This window comes from Ochotona princeps, chromosome 27, assembly GCF_030435755.1.
Source record: "Ochotona princeps isolate mOchPri1 chromosome 27, mOchPri1.hap1, whole genome shotgun sequence".
Lineage (NCBI taxonomy): Eukaryota > Metazoa > Chordata > Mammalia > Lagomorpha > Ochotonidae > Ochotona > Ochotona princeps.
In genome coordinates, this window is record NC_080858.1 from 21,685,471 (window position 1) to 21,705,803 (window position 20,333).

Here is a 20,333-nt window from a genome sequence, read left to right on the forward strand (position 1 = left end):
CCAGCTCCAAGGCCCACAGCGCGCATGGGAAGGAGCCGCAGGCCGCCTGGCCTTGGGGCAGGCAGGCCCCGGAGGAGCCGGCCCACATCCGGGCGGCGGCTCGGTGCCAGCGGCCAGGGCGCGGCGGAGCCTGGGAAGCCCGGCGCGGCGGGACTGACTCACCCTTGAGCCGCTGTGAGTCACCCACAGACCAGGCCCGGTCCAGCTGCGGCCATCCTCACCGCGCCCCCTCGTGACCACAGCGGGACGCGCAGCCTGGGCCTCGGCTGCACCCGCCTCCCTCCTACACATCCCGGGCTTCCACGGCCTTGGAGCCCTCCCGTCTTTCCCCTTTGCAGCTCCAAGGCGAGCTACAGAAGGCATATCCACGATCCTCTGGGGCTATTTTTTTTCCTGTTTTCTTGTTGCTTGGAACATTTTCACAATGGAGAATGCAGTCTCTCCTCTCCCCAACCCCCACGCATGCACTTGATTTTAGTTTTCTTTCTTTCTTTGAAAAGCAGAGAGAGACAGACATAGATCTTCCCCCTGCCCATTCACCACGCAAACTTAACTCCATTCAGGCCTTCCATGTGGGCAGCAGAAACCCAAGGACTGGACCACCCCTGCTGCTTTCCAGGGCACCCATGAGCCAAAACAGGGATCTGAAAAGGCCCCGGAACTCAAAGCCAGGCCGGATGATATGGCATGCGAGGTTCCCAAGCAATGCCTAAGCACTGTGCCACCCACCCACATGCCTCCACGACCTCTGCTTTTAAAGGAGGAGTTTCTAGCCCAAGCCGAGCTCCACCCCCTCACACTGGCACTGACAGCTGTGACAGCCTGCCCCCCCCCGCCCAGTCCTCCAGAGTGGAGCTCAAGGAAGCCCTAAATCTCCAGGCATCTGAGACTTGAGGCTGTTCCTGACCACCCCATCCGTCCCCCTGCCTGTAGGCATTGAGAACATGACTTCCCGTCACCTTCTCCATTCTGTCCCCACCGAGACCTCCGGGCAAAATGCACTTCTGGACTGGGTGGATGAGGAAGACTGGGAGGCGAGGAAGGGGGCAGAAGACAGACTTCCTTATGAGTGGGCCTCCTCCTCTCCCTCCTCATCCTCCCCCTTACCTCCAAAGTACTAAGGCACTACACGTGGGCACTGACTCGGCTCCCAGCCCTCGGCTTGGGGCAGTGGCCCACGTGCCCCTTGGTGAAAAGGAGAGGGCGAGCCCAGTCCCTGACTGTGGCCACCAGGTGCCCAGCGTCCCACGGTAGACCCGCGTGTACCTCCAGTGCCCTGGGGGAGCAGGGGAGGGAAGTCTTGACTAATGTGGCAGGTCTCCGTTGATTCTGCAGCCCTTCTGTTAGACGCAAAACCAATGGGGGCATAACCAAGGGTGCTTCACCCACGGCACTAGCAGGAAAGGCAAAGGACACGCCGCATGAGCTTCAAAATCAATTCCTGGCCTTGTCCCTCCTCCCCTACCCCCACCACCCACACTGCCCATACCCCCCACACCCCTACCCCGCCCAACCCAGCCCCGCCTCAAGCCACAGGGCTGACTCACTGAGCTCGCTGCTCTCCTAACTCCCTCTCCACAGCTTAGGCCTCCAGAGTAAACAAACAACCCCCCCTCAGCAGGAGGCCAGCCCCGCGGTGACGGGAATTTCTGTTTCGTCCGTCTCCGCAGGGCCTTAGGAGCACCTCGGTGTCTGGGGCTTTTCCTTGGTTTGGTGAGGAATAGGGGACGCCTTTGCTCTGCCGAGTCCTCAGAACCACGAGGATGTGGAACCGTCTTCCTCGCACCACGCCTGGCTCCTTATTTCACAGCCCCCTCCCCGCCCCCGCACACAGGAGAGGGGCAGGGAGCGAGGCTGGGGCTTCCCCTGCTGTCCCCCCTCCAACGCACACACACCCCTCCCCGGCTCCCACATCCCCACAGCTCCTTCTGCCACCCAACACCAGCACCCCTGCACTTTCCCGCTGGCGTCTTCCGCCGGCTGTGCACCCCTCCTGCGCACCCTTCACTTCCTGGCTCGCCTCTCGCTTTGCACCCCAGTTTTTAGCGTCTTGGACACCTATCAACAAGGCCTCTTTGTTCCTTGGCCCGGTCCCCTCTGATGAGCACTTCCCACACCCCCTCGTCCCCAGGACCACGTCTGGTTCTTGCCGGTTACCTGTCAGGGGCTGCCTCCCCTTGGCCGCCCAGCATGGGCTCCCTGCTCCCTCCCTGGGACCACCGGTAAACTGAGTTCCTGGGCCTCATTAGCTTTCCTTTGCAAAGGGCCCCAGGACCCTTCTGTCACCTACAGACCCTCACCTGGGTGAATACCCCCAGGTAGCTCTGGGAGAACCACGCACTGCCTAGAAACCGCAGCTGACAAGCGGGGGGTGGGGGCTGTGGTTCCTCATTCACCACTTTGCCACCTTCCGGCGGGGTGGGGGGCTCCCTGGAGCCCCCACAGGCTTGCGAAATAGGTAACCCCACCTCCCCCGCCTTGGGACCCTGCACCCGTGTGGAAGACCCGGAAGATGTTTCTGGCTCCTGGATTTGGATTGGCTCAGCTCCAGCCACTGTAGCCACTTGGGGAGTGAATCAGTGAATGGAAGATCTTCCTCTCTGTCTCTCCTCCTCTGCTGATTTACTTGCCCAGATGACTGCAATAGCTGGGCCTGGGCAGGGCTGGACTGAAGCCAGGAGCCTGGAACTCCATCCAGGTCTGCCCTGAGGATGTCAGAAGTGCAAGCACTCGGGCCATCCTCTCCTGTCTTCCCAGGCTCATTAGAAGGGAGCTGGATGGAAAGTGGAACAACTGGGAGTCAACAGGTGCTCCCCTATGGGATGCTGGGGCTGCAGGGAACAGCTTAATTCGTGGTATCACAGTTCTGGCCCCTTGGCTTATTTCACTGAGTGTAATGTCCCAACAGGTGAATGGCAGATGACGGGAGCCTGTTATTTCTCTGGATGACAGTTTATTTGGAATATGCGCATAGCATCTTTATCTGGTCATCTGTGGGAAGATACTAGGGTTGCCTCTGTCGCTTGTCGCTGTAAATAAGGCTGCAGTGAACACGCATTGCAGGCGTCACCACAAGGTGATGATTCTGGTTTTTGGGGGCTTGTGCCAAGCAGAGGGCGCTATCAGGTCACAAGATGGCTCTTGTGTGTAGGTTGTTTAGGAACTCCCTACTGTCTTCCAAGATGACTGGACCTCTTAGCATTCCTGTCAGGAGTGTTCAGGAGTTCCCTCTGCTCCTTGCCCTTGCCAACACCTGCTGTGTCTTTTTAATAACAATTCCACCACACGCAAGGTGCCACCTCAGCGTGGTTCTGATCTGCATTTTCCTGGTGGTGACTCATGCTGAGCCCCCTTCCACACGCCTGTGGGCGGTCTACGCATCTTCCCTGGAGAGGTGGCACCAGCCAGGACACCTGCCCTCTCACCCCTGGGTGCCCGCGTGCCACCTGATTCCCAGCTCCAGCTTCCAGCCAATGCAGATCCGGGATGGCTCCATCAGCTGGGCTCCTGCCATCCGTGCGGGAGACCTGCATCTAGTCTTCACTTACAAGCATTTCAGGAGCGAACCAGTGGGTGAGCAGTGAGCAGAGGGGAGAGCAAGCGAAGAAATTAATGTTTAAAGGAGAGAAAAATGCGTGTAAGAGAACGTGCAAGCGCTAAACCCGCAGGTTCCTTGGCTGGCCGCCCCGGTCCACAGCGCCCTCTGGTGGTGGGTTGTAACTGTCCAGAGGAGAACAACACCCACCGCCTTAGCCCAGCGTCGACTGGGGCAGTGGAATGCTTCCCCAAGTACCAAGGCAGTACTCAGCTAGATTAGTAGCTTCGTGGGGAAATTGATCAATCATTGCGTTTCCCTACGCATAATTTCTGGCTGTCCCACAAGTTTTAGTCATTTTTTAAAAGATTTATTTATTTTATTTGAATGTCAGAGAGAGATCTTGCCTCTGCTGCTTCACTCCCCCCAAATGATCACAATCACTAGCAACTTTTTCCAGGTCTCCCACACGAATTTAGAGACCCAAGGGCTTGAGCCGTCCTCAGCTGCTCTCCCGGGCCAAACGTGGGGAGCAGCCGGGACTTGAACCGGCACTGACATGGGATGCAAAGGTTGGCAGGCAGTAGCTTTACACAGCCCTGGGAAAGAGGTTTTTTTTTTAAGATTTATATTTTTTATTATTGTATATATATATATTTTTAAAGATTTATTCATTTTTATTACAGCCAGATATACAGAGAGGAGGAGAGACAAAGAGGAAGATCTTCCGTCCGATGATTCACTCCCCAAGTGAGCCGCAACGGGCCGGTGCACGCCGATCCGATGCCGGGAACCTGGAGCCTCTTCCAGGTCTCCCACACAGGTGCAGGGTCCCAATGCATTGGGCCGTCCTCAACTGCTTTCCCAGGCCACAAGCAGGGAGCTGGATGGGAAGTGGAGCTGCCAAGATTAGAACTGGCGCCCATATGGGATCCCGGGGCTTTCAAGGCGAGGACTTTAGCCGCTAGGCCACGCCGCCGGGCCCTGTATATATTTTTAATTCTTGAAATTTATCATACAATTCTATATAGTCTGGGATTCCCTTCCCCCCATTTTCTGCCCCCAATTGATTTTAAAATTTAATTATTTTTTATTGGAAAGTCAGATATACAGAAAGGAGGAGAGACAGAGGGGAAGATCTTCTGCCCACTAATTCACAACCTAAGCAGCCACAACAGCTAGAGCTGAGCTGATCCAAAGCCAGGAGCCAGAAGCTTCTTCCGGGTCTCCCATGCAGGTGCAGGGGCCCAAGCGCCTAAGCCATCCTCCTCTGCTTTCCCAGGCCACAAGCAGGGAGTTGGATGGAAAATACAGCATCCAGAGCTCAAACCAGAACCTTCTATGGGATGCTAGCACTACAGGCAGTGGCTTAAAGGGCCACCCCATGGCATGTAAGTGATCTTGTAACTTAGCCTAGTCACGTAAGAACTTTAGGACCCACTGTCTTCCCTTATGGCAGTGGCTGGGGTGTAGGCAAGGCAGGAACCACCCCTGAAAACAATCTGCAACCCAGGATCCCCTATGGTCTCCAGTTCGATTCCTGGCTGCTGTGCTTCCAATCTGACTCCCTGCTGAAGTGCCTGAGCACCGCAGGAGGGCTGAATTTCCGCCTGGAGACAGAAGACCTGGAGTGACCCACCGTCTCCCAGCTTCAGCTCTCTCTGCCTTTCAAAGGAGCAATTTTTTTTTTTTAATGTTGAAGTGCACGGTATTCAACAAATGTCGTTTGAGCACTGATTTGGAGACTCAAGGTTGAAGGAAATACAGGCAAGCTTCCCCATGACTCAAAGAGCACTCACTAAGGTCGCATTCTTCTTACCGTGTTCATCAGGGAGCAGCCGTCCAGGGAGAAGCTGCTTCCTCCCCCTGCAGGGAGCGGCTGACCCGGCACCACGCAAGCCTGGCCACAGCATTTTTATGGGGTCGTAATTCATACAGCGTGAGCTTTCACCGCCTGCTCATGTGTGGACAGGGTATGTTTGCTCCACGCCCATCCCCACAACCTGCTGTCTCTCATCCACCAAAGATTTCCCATTGTCTCAAGGACAGAAGCTTGGTGCGGCAGTCAAGGCGAGGATGGAAGGAGCTGGCATGATGGCACAGCAAGTTAAGCCACTTGTTGGGATGCCAGCATCCCATAGGAGAGCGTTGGAGACCTGGCTGTTCCACTACTGACTCGACTCGCTGCTACTACACCTGGAAAGCAGAGCAGGCTGACTCAAGGGCTGGGGCCCCTGCACCCACACAGCAGACCTGATTCAAAGAAACAAAAACTAAATCTAAAAAATACAAAATCACATTCTGATCTGGGTGCCTGGGGTTCAAGTCCCACCCCTGCTCCTGACTCCAGCTTCCTGTTCATGAGCACCCTGGGGCATCAGGGGAGACCCAGATGCCCATGTAGTAGGCCCTGATGGCATTCCACTACAGCCTGGCCCAACCCTGGTTGTTGTGGGCATCTGCAACGTAAACCAATGGATGGGAGTGTGTGTGTGTGTGTGTGTGTGTCCATCTTTCAAATAAATGACAACGTGGGGGAGTGAATCAGTAGATTAAAAAATACCCTCTTTCTCCCTCTCTCTCTCTCTTCCTCTGTAACCCTGCCATTAAAATAAAAATAGTTCATCTAAAAATAATGACAGCTGGAGCTAGCACTGTGGCATCCCACATGGACACCAGTTCATGTCTCAGCTGCTCCACTTCCCATCCAACTCCCTGCTTGTGGCCTGGGGAAGCAGTGGAGGACGACCCAAAGCCTTGGGTCCCTGCATCCGCGTGGGAGTCCCAGAGGACGCTCCTGGCTCCTGGCTTTGAGCCAACTCAGCTCCAGCCATTGCAGCCACTTGGGAAGTGAACCAGCAAATGGAAGATCTTTTTGTCTGTTCTTCTCTCTATAGATTTGACTTTCCACTAAAAATAAATCTTTTTTTTTTTAAAGATTTATTCATTTTTATTACAGCCAGATATACACAGAGGAGGAGAGACAGAAAGAAAGATCTTCCGTCCGATGATGCACTCCCCAAGTGAGCCGCAATGGGCCGGTGCGCGCCGATCCGATGCCGGGAACCAGGAACCTCTTGTGGGTCTCCCACACAGGTGCAGGGTCCCAATGCATTGGGCCGTCCTCGACTGCTTTCCCAGGCCACAAGCAGGGAGCTGGATGGGAAGTGGAGCTGCCGGGATTAGAACCGGTGCCCATATGGGATCCCGGGGCTTTCAAGGCGAGGACTTTAGCCGCTAGGCCATGCCGCCGGGCCCAAAATAAATCTTTTTTTAAAGGCTTCTTTGTCTCTCCTCTCTGTAACTCTGCCCTTCAAATAAAATAACACTAGTAATAAGTCTTTAAAAATCTACTCCCTAGGTTTCTTTTTTACATACCTTTATTTTGGTTTTGAGGATGTTTACATGATTGAGAAAGATGTATGCCCTGGTAAGAAGGGCCAAGATTTGGGGGAAAGTGGATGAGACAAAAACTTTCCATTTTTTTTCTTCTTCCTGTTTCTTGGGGAAGTGGGGAGAGAGGTGAGAGAGCTGATCTCAGTCCCCGGGGCTGGGGAACAGCCGCCCGATGTCATCCCAGGGCCCCCATTCGCCCACACACCTGCTGTCAAAGCTTGGCCAGGAAAGCTGTCCAATTTGTTCTGCCCTCCATCCTCTGCAGTGGTGCTAGATGTCCTCTGCGGGCCTCCATGACCTGTCACGTCCCCCATGTGCTTCCGGGCATGCCATTCACTGCACAGGCTTCAGTGACTGAGGAGGCCCAGTTCTGACTCATGCACTCCGTGGTCAGACCACAGATCCTGAGATGTTCCCCATGGCCGGAGTTTTAAGTCCAGTGATTCAATTGGGGGAGTCCCAAAGAAACTTTGCCTGGGGCCCAGTGTGGTAGCCTAGTGGCTAAAGTCCTTACCTTGCGTGTGTCGGGATCCCATATGGGTGCCGGTTCCTGTCCCAGCTGCTCCACTTCCCTTCCAGCTTCTTGCTTGTGGCCTTGGAAACCAGTAAAGGATGGCCTAAAGCCTTGGGACCCTGTACACACGTGGGAGACCTGAAAGAGGCTCCTGGCTCCTGGCTTCAGATGGGCTCAGTTCCAGCCATTACGGCCACTTGGGGATTGAAGCCAGGAGCCAGGAGCCTCTTCCGGGTCTTCATGTGGGTGCAGGGTCCCAAGGCTTTGAGCCGTCCTCAACTGCTTTCCCAGGCCACAAGCAGGGAGTTGGATGGGAAGCACGGTCGACAGGATTAGAACTGGTGCCCTTATGGGATCCTGGCACATGCAAGGTGAGAACTTTAGCCACTAGGCTACCGCACCGGACCCCATAAATAAATCTTTAAAAAAGAAAGACGGCCCAGCCACCAAGCCTGCCCCCAGCCTCGGTTCCTTGCCATGCCAATATGTACAACAGACTGGTGCAGTCCCGCTCCCATTCAGCTCTTATCCTCATCAATAGATGCTGCAGCCTAGCTCAGTCCAACCAACCCTGCTGTCTACCTCCTTATGCCAGCAGGAGCTACTGCCTGTCCAGCCAGGCCTTTCCCCAGGTCTGGTTCTCACGCTCCCATGTGAGAGTTTTAGAACATCAGAGAGGTGCCCGCAGCCCTGGAACTCGCACTTGCCAGGTGGTACTGTAGTCTTCTAGCCTGTCTCTGTTCCTGCTGACTTAATGATACTGTGACAAAGCCCGATCAGCCTGCGCTTCCTCTGGCTCAGGCCTGCACCTGCGGACATGGCCACCTAGTCCATAGGCTTCCCTGTCTTTTGCTTCCATGGGGTAAGTCCCTCCCGGCCTCCCCCCAGACCCGCCTCCACTGCCACCAACCAAGCGGAAGGACACCCTCTGCTGGTCCCTGGTGAAGAGCATGGCCAGCATGCCTGACTCTCTCTCTTACTGCTCTGTTCCTGGAGCTCCCCTGCCTGATCTCCTCTCTCCATCACCAGAGCATCTCCCCTAATGTGCGGAACGAGCTGGGCTTGCCGACTAGCTTGCCATGGCCACAGCTCCTGCAAACTGCGCGTGCACCCCTTCACCCCACTCAATTCCTGGTCTCAACTTCTCTCTTCCCTTCCCTTCCCAGGGAGACCTACAACTCGCTCCACCACACCGCCACCCGCTACACCTGCCTCACCACACCTTGTAGGCTGAGAAGTTGTGCTAGCTCTGAGAGGAGGGGACGGCCCCACCCTGCAGAACCCCCTTTACTAATGGCTTTATGCCTCTTTGTTGCTAGGAACCATAGAAACGCCAGGTGACAGTGAGTCAGACTCAGTAAACAGCAGCCTGGATTAACACTGGTTGCCTGGGACAAGCCTGGAGGGCGGGGCCCTCGCTCCTGGGTTTGATCACAGAAATGTCCAGCACCCCAAAGCTCCCAGACCTGGATCCTAGGGTGCACGCCAGTGCCCAGGAAGCCTTGCCGGGCTTCCTCTATGAATGCTCCTCTCCGGAGTAGAGTTCTCCCACTGCCGGGCACCCAGGCCAAGCTCACACCCACCACACCGCCTCCGGCACCTTCACCTTGCTCCTACTCCTTGCCCCCCAAAATGTCTTGGCTTCTGAACCACCAACATCAGTTCATCCTGCAGATGTCGGCTCCCGTGCCAGGACCTGCCCTGACCCCTGGATGCACCAGGCACTCCCATCGACAATCTGGCGCCGCAGCATGCTCTCCGTGGAACCCTCAGGGTCCCTGCCCTGGGCTGAGCTACTCCATCATTCTGTCTAGCAGGGCATCAAGAAGCAGGGCAGGCTGCTGGTGTCAGGCCGATGGGCCCACCTGTGTCCACACAAACCCCTACCACCTCCCTCTGCAAAAATGCCCACCCAGAGTCCAGGCACCTGCCTCGCTCAGCACCGGCCTCTTCCCATGAGTAAGCTACACAGGACTGGGGACTAGTCTCCCACCCCTTCAAGGACAGGCAGCAACAGAGTAATTGTGACTTTTGCTTATTTGTATTTGAAAGGTGGGGAGAGAGAGAGAGAGAGAGAGAGAGAGAGAGAATCTGCCGTGCGTTGCCATGTGCTTGCTCACTGCTCAGACGCCCGTAATGCTCACGGCTGGGCCACGCCATGCCCAAAGTCTAGAACTCAATCCACGTCTCCCACATGGGGCACAGAGCCCTACGTACTTGAGTCATCACCTGCCTCCAAGAGTGCACAGCTCCGGAAATCTGGAATTCAGATCAGAGCCTAGGGCCAGTGTTGTGGCACGGTGGGTAAAGCCATCACCTGTGATGCCAACATCCCAAATGGGCACCAGTTAGAATCCTGGCTGCTCCACTTACTATTTTTTTCTAAGATTGATTGATTGGAAAGTCAGATATACAGAGAGGAGGAGAGACAGAGAAGAAGATATTCCATCCATTGATTCACTCCCCAAGTGGCCACAACAGCCAGAGCTGCATCGATCCAAAGCCAGGAGCCAGGAGCCTCTTTCGGGTCTCCCACGCAGGTTCATGGTCCCAAGGCTTTGGGCCGTCCTCAACTACTTTCCCAGGCCACAAGCAGGGAGTTGGATGGGAAGTGGGGTTGCTGGGATTAGAACTGGCGCCCATATGGGATCCCAACATGTGCAAGGCTAGGACTTTAGCCACTAGGCTACTGCGCTGGGCCCTGCTCCATTTCTAATCCAGTTCCATGCTAAAGGTCTGGGAAAGCAGTGGAAGACAGCCAAAGTCCTGGACCCCTGCACCTACATAGGAGACCAAAAGCAGCTCCTGGCTCCTGCCTACTGTCTGGCTTAGCCCCAGCATTGCAGTGATCTGGGGAGTGAACAAGAGGATAGAAGATTTCTCTCTCAACCTTTCAAAAAAGTAAATCAATTAAAATTTCTTGTACAAATTTGTTGCCTTTTCTTTGAATTTTGTCTGTAAAGGTTTGTCCTTACTGTCAAAAATATGTAGCTAGTAATTATGAGTTTTCTTCCCATATTTTACTGTCACTGTCCTGAAACCTGACGTTAGAAATAGATCAATTCAGGGCCCAGCACAACAGCTCATTGGCTAAATCCTCACCTTGCAACCGCCAGGATTCCATATGGATGCCAGTTCATCCATATGTCCATATGGGTGGCTGTTCTACTTCCCTTCCAGCTCCCTGCTTGTGGCTCGGGAAAACAGTCAAGGACAGCCCAAAGCCTTGGGACACTGCACTCACGTGGGAGACCCGGAAGAGGCTCCTGGCTCCTGGCTTTAGCTCGGCTCAGCTCTAGCCACTGTGGCCACTTGTGGAGTGAAGCAGCAAATGGAAGAAATTTATCTGTCTCCTTCTCTTTCTGTAAATATGACTTCCCAATATAAATAAATAGATATTTTAAAAAGGAAGAAAGAAAAAGAAACAGAGGAAGGAGGGAGGGAAGGGAGGAAGGAAAGCAAGGACAGAGAGAGAGAGAGAGAGAGAGAGAGAGAGAGAGAGAGAGAGAGAGAGAGAGAGAGGATCATGCCAGAAGCTGGGTGTGTGTGGCTAACTCTGGAAATATCTAAGCCCTTCTCAAATCTAAGCCAGCCAAGTAAATGAGGAACCATCTGGGTTGGGCCTTCTTCCAAGCAGTTTTTTTTTAGTTGTCAGCATGCTATTGTTGAAGCATGGAGCTATAACTCTGCATGAACTATGGACAGGCACCAACACATACTTTAAAGTTACACTGTTACAAAAGAGGTGTATTATCCAGTCGCACGATTGCAAAACAGGACTATTACGTGCGCTAGTCTTTTGTACTTCTGGTCCTGTGCCAGAAGCATTTGCTGTTACTGTTACTTGCTTGCTTTTCTGTCTCTGGCCACTTAAAGAAAATCTGCTAATGGTGCAATGCACTTTAAATGAACTCCAAGCAATATAGTTGTTTTGCAATTCAAAAATTTACAATACCATCCCCCCACACAAAAAAAGAGAAAGGAATAACTTGTCATTCTTCTGTCTGCTCAAGCTTTTTGTGTCTAAAATTTGAAACAGTGAAAAGGTCAGTTGAAAGAATTGTGTTGGTTAAGAGCCAATTTGAAGTATCATTTTGATGAAGTCACTCCTGAAAGCGATGCTGTCTGGTAGAAGAAGATCTTGAAGAGTAACTCCAGTCCCGTCAAATACTTCTAATACAACTCATCCTCCCACAACCCCTTCCCCCAAATTGTAAGAATGCTTGCAGTGGAAAAGCTTCAAAGCCCCAACAAAAAAGCGTCTCAAAATATGCGTTTTGGAAGGTGCACAGCGACTCACCACATAGGCAGCTGACAACTCTGCCAGAGTACCTGGGCTGGAGTCCCGGCTGGTCCACTTCCTTTCTGGATTCCTGCGGGTGCATACCCTGGGAAGTGGCAGGGGATGACTCAAATAGTGTGTCCCTGTCACCCACACGAGAGATGGAATGTGCCAATCCTACATTTTGTTGGCATTTGGGCAGAGATATCTCTCTCTCTGCTCCCCCCACTACAAACCCCTACATTTCTGTCTTTCAAACAAATTTAAAAGATTTTTAAGTAGTGGCTTTGGTTCATTCTTGTTTAATCAAATCACCACAAACCTATCAGAGATCTTGGTGTCTCCTTTGTCATAGTCAAGGATATTTCAAAATGTCCACAGAAGATGAAGCTAAAAGATAGGTTTATTCTGGTTTGGAAAATTTTGAAGCCCATGCCTTACAGAAGTCTTGCAAATATATCATGAAATTTTCAATTATTAAAAATTATATATGGATTTCACTTTTTAACGATTTTTTTTTTAATTGAAAAGGCAGATTTACAGAGAAAGATCTTTCATCTGCTAGTTCACAGCCCAAATGCTGCAAAAGCCAGAACTGAGTCAGTGCAAAGCCAGGAGCCAGAAGATCTCTCAGTTCTCCCACATGGATGCAGGGTACCAAGGACTTGAGCCATCCTCTGCTGCTGCTCTCAGGCTACCAGCAGGGAGCTGGATGGGAAGAGGACCAATCGGAACACAAATAGCACTCCTAGGGGATGCTGGTGCTGCAGGCAGAGGATTAGGCCGTTGAGCCACCACACCAGCACCGGGTTTCTTTCTTTCTTTTTCACCAAAAATAAACACCTCTCTTTTCAAAAACTGTGTGAGACACAGGAAATGCTTCCACCTACTGGCTCACTCCCCTAGATGTGTGCATCGGCCCTGGGAAGGAAGCAGAAGCAGGAACCAGGTCTCCCATGGGCGCTGTAGGGACCCAGCCACTTGAGCCATCCTGTGCTGCTTCCCAGGGTCTACACTAGCAGGAAGCTGGAGGGTGGGGGGGGGGAGGAGCCAGGATTCAAACAAACCCAGGGAACAATAGCACCCTCACCAGCGCCTTCACCACCAGGGCACATGCCCAGTCCAAATTTTTATTTATTTTTTAACAAAAAGATAGTGAGAATGAAACAGAGATTTTCTGTCTGCCGATTTACTCTCCTGATGTCCACAACATCCAAGGCTGGGCCAGGCCCAAACCAGGAGCCCAGAACTCCATCCAGGTCTCTTGTGTGGCTGGCGGGGACCCACGTCCTTGTGCCATAACCTGCTGCCTCCCACCCGAGCACAAACAGGAAGGTGGATCGGAAGCAGAAGTGTGTCTCTAAGCAAGCACCCTGACAGGAGAAGTGATTCTCCCAGCATCTTGACGGCTGTGCCAAGTACCTATTGTCCCCCAACTCCACAACTTTCTCTTAATTACATGTCCCATGAACTTTTTAATAAAGCATCTTCATAAATATTTTTAAGGGGGAAATGTAAAAATACAAAGATACTTTAAGTGCCAGTATTGTGGCAAAGCAGGTAAATCTGCAGCCTGTAACACTGGCATCCCATATGGGCAACAGTTCAAGTCCCAAGCTGCTCCACTTCCCGGCAAGCGAGTGGCCTGGCAAGCAGCAGAGTATTGCCCACGTGCTCAGACCCTTACCACCTCTGTGGGAGACATGAATGAAATTTCCTGCCTCCTGGCTCTGGTTTGACCCAGCCCTGGCCTTGTAACCATCTGAGCAGTGAATCAACAGATAGGAGATTACTGTCTCTCTTTTCTCTCTCTCTCTCTCTCCTCTCTCTCTCTCTCACATTCTGATTTTCAAATAAATAAATAAATCTTTTTTTTTAGATTTATTTACTTTTATTGCAAAGGCAGATCAGATTTACAGAGAGGAGAGACAAAAAGACCTTCCATCTGCTGGTTCACTCCCCACATGGCTGCAACAGCCAGAGCTGAGCTGATCCGAAACCAGGAGCCAGGAGCTTCTTCCAGATCTCCCACAAGCAGGGAGTTAAAAGGAAAGTAGAGCAGCTGGGATACGAATCAACACCTATGTGGATGGAATCGCATTGTGTGTAAGGAGAGGGTTTAACAACTGAGCCATCACATGGGCCTAATAATTTTTTTTAATTCTTTTATTTTGGTAATCTTTACATAGTTGATTAGGGCACAAAGGGTCAAGGGCTACAGGAAAGTGGGTAAGACCATTGTTTCCACATTAATATTATTTTTTTTCTGTATCAGGGGAAAGGGAGGAGATAAAGGGAGAAGCCCCACCCAATCTCCCGCCCATCCCAGGGTCCCGACGTGGGGCAGGCTCTGAGGATCCTGCTCATGCAGTTTTGATAGCTCAACAGTTCTGAACTGCTGCCAATCTTGCCGCTCCAATCGCAATGAAATCTCTTCAGAATCTGCTGGCTGACATAGTCTCTTCGTGGTTGGGGTTCTGAGATCAGCAGTTCAGTTGGAGGGATCCCCAGAGAAACTTTGTCTGATGTGATCCCAGACCTGATTCTTGGGTGTGCATGCCAGTACAGGGTCCAGCATAGTCCGTCACCCCAACCAGCTCATGCATATGCTAGTGGCTGCAACTGCTGAGTCGGTTCTGTTTCCAGCCCTGTCTTTCACACGAACTGATGGGTGTTGCAGTCCAGCCCGATACTGCCCACTTCATACTCGTCCCTCACACAGACCAGTGGGAGCTGCAGCCTAGTTGGGGCGACTCCCTATAACCCCCACCAGGTCTGCCTCCTACCCTGGTTCCCATGCTTACCACTATGTACTGCAAACTTGTTCAGTCTGTCCCACATCCCACTGAGCTCTCATACATGTCAATGGGCATTGAAGCCTAGCGCAACCCAACCTGCCCTATTATCCAGCCCACACACATACTGGTGGGTGCTGTTCTGTCTAGCCACCCCTGCCCCAATCCTTTAGCCTACGCTGGAATGCTCTGGATTCAGCTACAGTGAGATAGCAGGAAGGAAGATAGCATTAAATTTCATACCACCACCCCCCCCCCAAATTTTTCAATAATGCCCCAGTGCAGAAGGAGAATCCTTTGAGTTATAAAGCCAGGAAACACTGAAGGTGACGCACCTGGCATCACGCAGGTGACAAGCCTGTAGCAGAACTCCATGCCCATCTCTGCCTTCCCCAGGTATGCGTACCTGTGTGTCTTCTAAAGCACCTGGCATTGCAGATCTGAGCCCTGGCTCTGGGTTGTAGATGGCGCTGAGCCTGCGGCTTTCAGCCACCCAGTCTGGGTCATTGCCCTTTGCATATTTTTCATGACTTCAAGGTCAAGGAAATGAAAAGTTTCACATTTACTTTCACCAGATGAGGATTTTATCTTCAAAGAAAAGTAATCTACTTCAGAGACACTTTCATGGTTTGTATCTCTGTTACCGGTTATTCAGACTCACCAAAAAATAATCTTCATTAACTTTCACTCCAAAATGATTGGATCCTGGAAAGGATTCATTTTGCTCTGCAGGGATTGTTTATTTATTTGAAGGACAGAGTGACACAGAGAGCTTTGCATCCTGTTGTTTGCTCTCCAGAAGACTTTCACAGGTTGAAGCCAAGAGCCAGGAGCTCCATCTGGCCTCCCCAGTGGGTACTTATGCCATCAAACGCTGCCTTCCCAGACCCGCTGACACGGAGCTGGATGGCAAGCGGAGCAGCCAAGACTTGAACCCACTCTCTGATAGGGGATCCCAGAGTTGCAAGTGGAGCCTTCATTGCCTATGCCACAATGCTGGCCCCATACATTCCTTCTTTTCTTTCTTCTCCTTCTTCTTCTTAATTTGCAAACAGGTCTCCAGCTTGCTGTCAAATGTCAATCATTGTCTACTGACTTTCTTATTATATTAACTCAGTGATATGATTCTACCACACATAATACCTTTAATGGTAGTCATGAATACAGCTTTACTAAGTTCCATAACAATATGGTCTCTCCTCTCCCCGTGAACTTGCTCTGATTCCTGTTCTAGGAACAATTATATATGCACTAATGTGTTCTATTTATAGCATAAACAGAACCTGTGCTTACCTGGGAACATTGCAAACACTCCTTAATATTAACTCACTGGGTCCTCACCACAGTGCTACAAGGCAGACCCTGTTACTTAAACGATGCAAGGCAGAGAGCTACAATAACTTAGCCAAGGTCATGCTGCCGGCCAATAAGCGGCAGAACTTGATTCAAATGAAGACTAACAACTCATTGAGCACCCTGCCTGTCTGAAAAACTGATGCGAGAAGCTAGGGATTTGGGGGGTTTGAGGGGTTCAGAGAGGGCTCTGTCCATGTTGTGAGAAACAAGGTCAGCCCCCATGCATGCAGGGCCCTCATCCACCAGTTCAGCCCACCTCTAGGCAACTTTCTGCTAAAAAAAAAAAAGTCGTGTCTGAACTGAATGTGTCCGAACTTTTCCTCTTGTTGTTGGCTAAACAATACAGCATAGCAACTGTTTGCTTAGCACTGACGTTGCACTGGGGATTGTCAGTCACTAGAGGTGACTGAAAGCATACGGAAGGGTGTGCAGAGGTCATGTGCAAATACCACAGCCTATTACAGAAGGGAGCCAAGCATCCACAGCTTTTGATGACCTTGGGACCAGGAACCCACCCCCTCATGGATGCTGGGAGACAACGGGACCATCCCAGTGAATGTTTTTGCTTAGTATATAATTTAACTAGATTTCCAGTTAATCTTTTGTAATTAATAATAATTCTGGAGCAAAGGGATTGCCTCGCGGAGGAGTATGGCACACTGCCACCTGAGATGCCCACATCCCTTGCAACTTGCTTCAGTCCTGGCTACTCTGCTGCTGATCCGGCTCCCTGCTCATGTGCCGGAAAGGCCAAGGAAGATGGCTCCTGGCTCAAGCCTGGTGGCTTGCAGACACTCAGAAAAATCAACCAGCACATGGAAAATCTCTCTATCTAGCTTTCCTTCTCTGTCTTTCACTCTACCCTTCTTCTTCATTTTTTAGAATTTATTTATTTTTATTGGAAAAGCAGATATACAGAGAGGAGAAGAGACAGAGAGGAAGGTCTTCCCTCTGATGGTTCACTCCCCAAGCGGCCACAACGGCCAGAGCTGAGCCAATCCGAAACCAGAAGATCCCACACGGGTACCAGTTCAAGTCCTGGCTGCTCTACTTCTGATCCAGCTCCCTGCTAATGTACCTGAGAAAGCAGCAGTAGATGTTCCAAGTGCTTGGGCACCTACACCTACATGGGAGACCTGAATGGTATCCCAGGTTCTTGATTTCATTAAGGAATGGCCGTAATTTGAGGAGTGAATCAGTGGATGGAAAATCTCTCTCCCCACTCACTGGTGTGTGTGTGCACCCATATATGTGTGGCATGTGTATAAAACTCTGCTTCACAAATACATACATAAAGCTTTTTTTTTTAAAACATGTGGGCAAGACTACCAAAGGGAGCTCAAGCATGGCTGGTTCTATTAAAGGCAGGGAATTTGGGGAAGCAGCAGAGGCCAAGGCTGGGGAGGAGCTTGGAGGCGGGAGGTGTGGTGGAGACCTGCGCTAAGAGAGGCGAGTGCAAGGTCGTCAGCTCCAAGTCAAGCATGTCTCACGAAGACCCACCTTGCTTCTCCAGCCTTTGGAATTAAGACTGAAGCTGCGTTTTGGTTTCTTGCCACGAGGCTGACTTAGCACACAGCAGCTCATGGCTGCCCCATAGGGTGGTGTTTACAGGGACTGGCTTAGGAGTAATTCAGACGTGAATTCAATTCCTGGATTCTCTTGGTGCTGACTCTGTCATCTGGAACGTGTTGTGTAACTTCTCTGAAGAGCCTCATCCATGTCTATTGTAGGAGAATGAGAATACCTGCATTATGGAGGCAAATGAAATCAAACATGTGGAGTACTTAGTTATGCTGAGCACATAGTAACTGCTTTATTAAGAAGCTTGCTGTTGTTACAATGGACCTGAAGCTTAGCTAATGTTATCCTCATTTTGCATGGAAGCATGCAAAACTTAGGCACATCAAATCCACCTGCCCCAAAACCTGTATTAAAGACTTAGCCATAAACAAGGCTCCTGGCATGAACAGAGATGCCTCCAGTCTCTGACAGTCATACTTGTGAGCTCTGAACAACCCACATGTACCCTACAACAATCCCATATATATGTATGGTCAATAAGGCATGCATGGGGTGTTAACTGAAACTTATGGATCCTGGATCCTGATTTTTGGGTTGGCCCAGTCCTGGCTTTTGCACTGCAACAGCAACAACTGTTGCATCTGGGGAGTGAACAAGCAGATGGAAGCTTCTCTCTCTCTCTCCTCTCTCTCTCTCTTTCTCTAATTTTGACTTTGAAATAAATAAATCTTTGTAAAAAGTAAAAACAAAAACTAAAATTCTGTTAGATTGCATTGTGGTTCAGGGAGTTGGGCTGCCATTTGCGATGCCAGTTGACAGCCAAACATATGGCTGTCAGTTTGAGTCCCGGTTGGTCCACTTCTGATCCAGCTCCCTACTGACATACCTGGGAAAGCAGCTGAAGTTAGCCTGAGTCCTTGGCCCCCTGTCTCTACATGAGAGACCCAGATGGAATTTGAGGCTCCTGGGTTCAGCCTGGTCCAACGCTGGCCATTGCAGCCAACTGAGGAGTGAATTAGCAGATGGAAGATCTCTCTCTTTCTTCCTCCTGCTCTTTCGTCTCTGCAATTCTCCCTTTCAAATAAATAACTTTTTAAAAAGCCAGGTAAGAAATAAAGCTTGGAAGCACTTCTCGGCCTTTTGGCTAAGATCAGGTGAAATAAAGCTTGGGCCTAGCACAATAACCTAGTGGCTAAATCCTCACCTTGCATCTTGCTGGGATCCCGTATGGATGCCAGTTCCTGTCCCAGCTGTTCTACTTCCCTTCCAGTTTGTGGCCTGGGAAAGCAGTTGAGGATGGCCCAAAGCCTTGGAACCTGTACCCGTGTTGGAGACTCAGAAGACACTCCTGGCTCCTGGCTCCTGGCTTCAGATTGGCTTAGCTCCAGTCACTTGGGGAGTGAACCAGCAGACAAAAGATCTCTGTACCTCCTTCTTTCTGTATATCTGCCTTTCCAATGAAAAAATCAAAAATAAATAAATATAAATAAAGCTTTGCTACACTTAGAAACGAATCCTAGCTCTTCCATATCTTAGCTTTTTGACTTCAAGCAAACTAGTTTTTCTCTTAGACTCAGTTTAATATCTGCCAAAGGGGATCATTGCGGTGGTTCTTGTCCCCTTGGGTTGTGAGGAGGAAATTGTGCCAGGGGACAAGGTGGTTCCTCAGATCTTGTTGCCCACCTGCAGGACTTCAGGCAGAGAACTTGGTCTCCAAAGTTAAGCAGAAGGCCCTCCAGAGGGAGGCAGGACACAGGGAAGGGTATTCCCCAGCACACGAGGCAATGATGCTTGAGCAGGAGGTATTTGGGTCAGAGATGAGTACAAACTTCCTGAAAGTCAGGGCTGTCGGATGAAATTAGAAATAATGATTTAGCACTGCGGTGCTGGTTTCTATCCAAGAGGAAAATACCTGTGCCTTCCTGGGGCTGAGCAGGTTGTGTCACCGTGGGACGGGCTGGGATAGTTGGACATCTTGGGCAAATGTCCCTCCAAACACATGTGTCATGTGCTGGGGTTGGCTGTGATCCAAGAGGAAGTCCCCAGAGCCACGGAGCTCACCAAAGTTGGGCATGGTGGTCAGAGAGATGGGGGCTGGGAGGTAGGGCTGTTCCCGCCCTAGAGCATTGCAGCTGTAAGGACACCTTCAGAGACTGTCCCAGGGCAGCCTCACTGCATGGTGCTTTGAGCCACTTTCAGACTTAAGGATGAAACCTGAAGATGCCATGGGTTGGTACAGATTGGGAGAAGGAAATCCAGTGACCATGTGAAGGAGGGGGCTGGAAGGAACTGGCCACTGCCCCCAGGAGCATCTTTGCCAGAGGTTGCTGGGCAAAGAGCAGGGACCCCTCCGATGAGGTCACTAGGTGGTGCCATTCTGGCCAGGCAGACTGCGGCAGACTGAACCCTGACGTGGATCCCATTCAGCTGAGAAAAGCCAGAGATTTTGGCAGCTGACTCTTGTCCCATTCGTGTTCCCCCAAACGCATGCCAAATCTCATTGCATTTCCAGGAGGTGCCACTGGGGGCAACCAAGGCTCCCAGGTGCGAAGGAGCAGAGCCAGAAGGCAAAGAGATTTCCTTTCCAGGTGCTCCTGTGGATCCCTAGGGTCTCAGCTGGCAGCCCCCCCACAACCACACACCCCCCAATACCTACGTGATCCACAACCTATTAGTAGTGGAGGGAGCAGAGTCCATAGAGCAGGCAGATCTGGCTATTAAACCCCAAGGACGGCCCTGGGAAAACCCAAAGAGGTGGATCTCCTCTGGAGCCCCCAGCAACTCTTCTACTCCTTGATGGTGGAGGACCACCACCACCAGCTCCCACCAGCAACCAAGGCCCACTCCGTGCCGCTCCCCGTCATGCTTCAGTCTTGGCTCCATGTGATGAAAGGGACTGACACACATCATCCTGTCACCAGGCAGCAGCCCTTC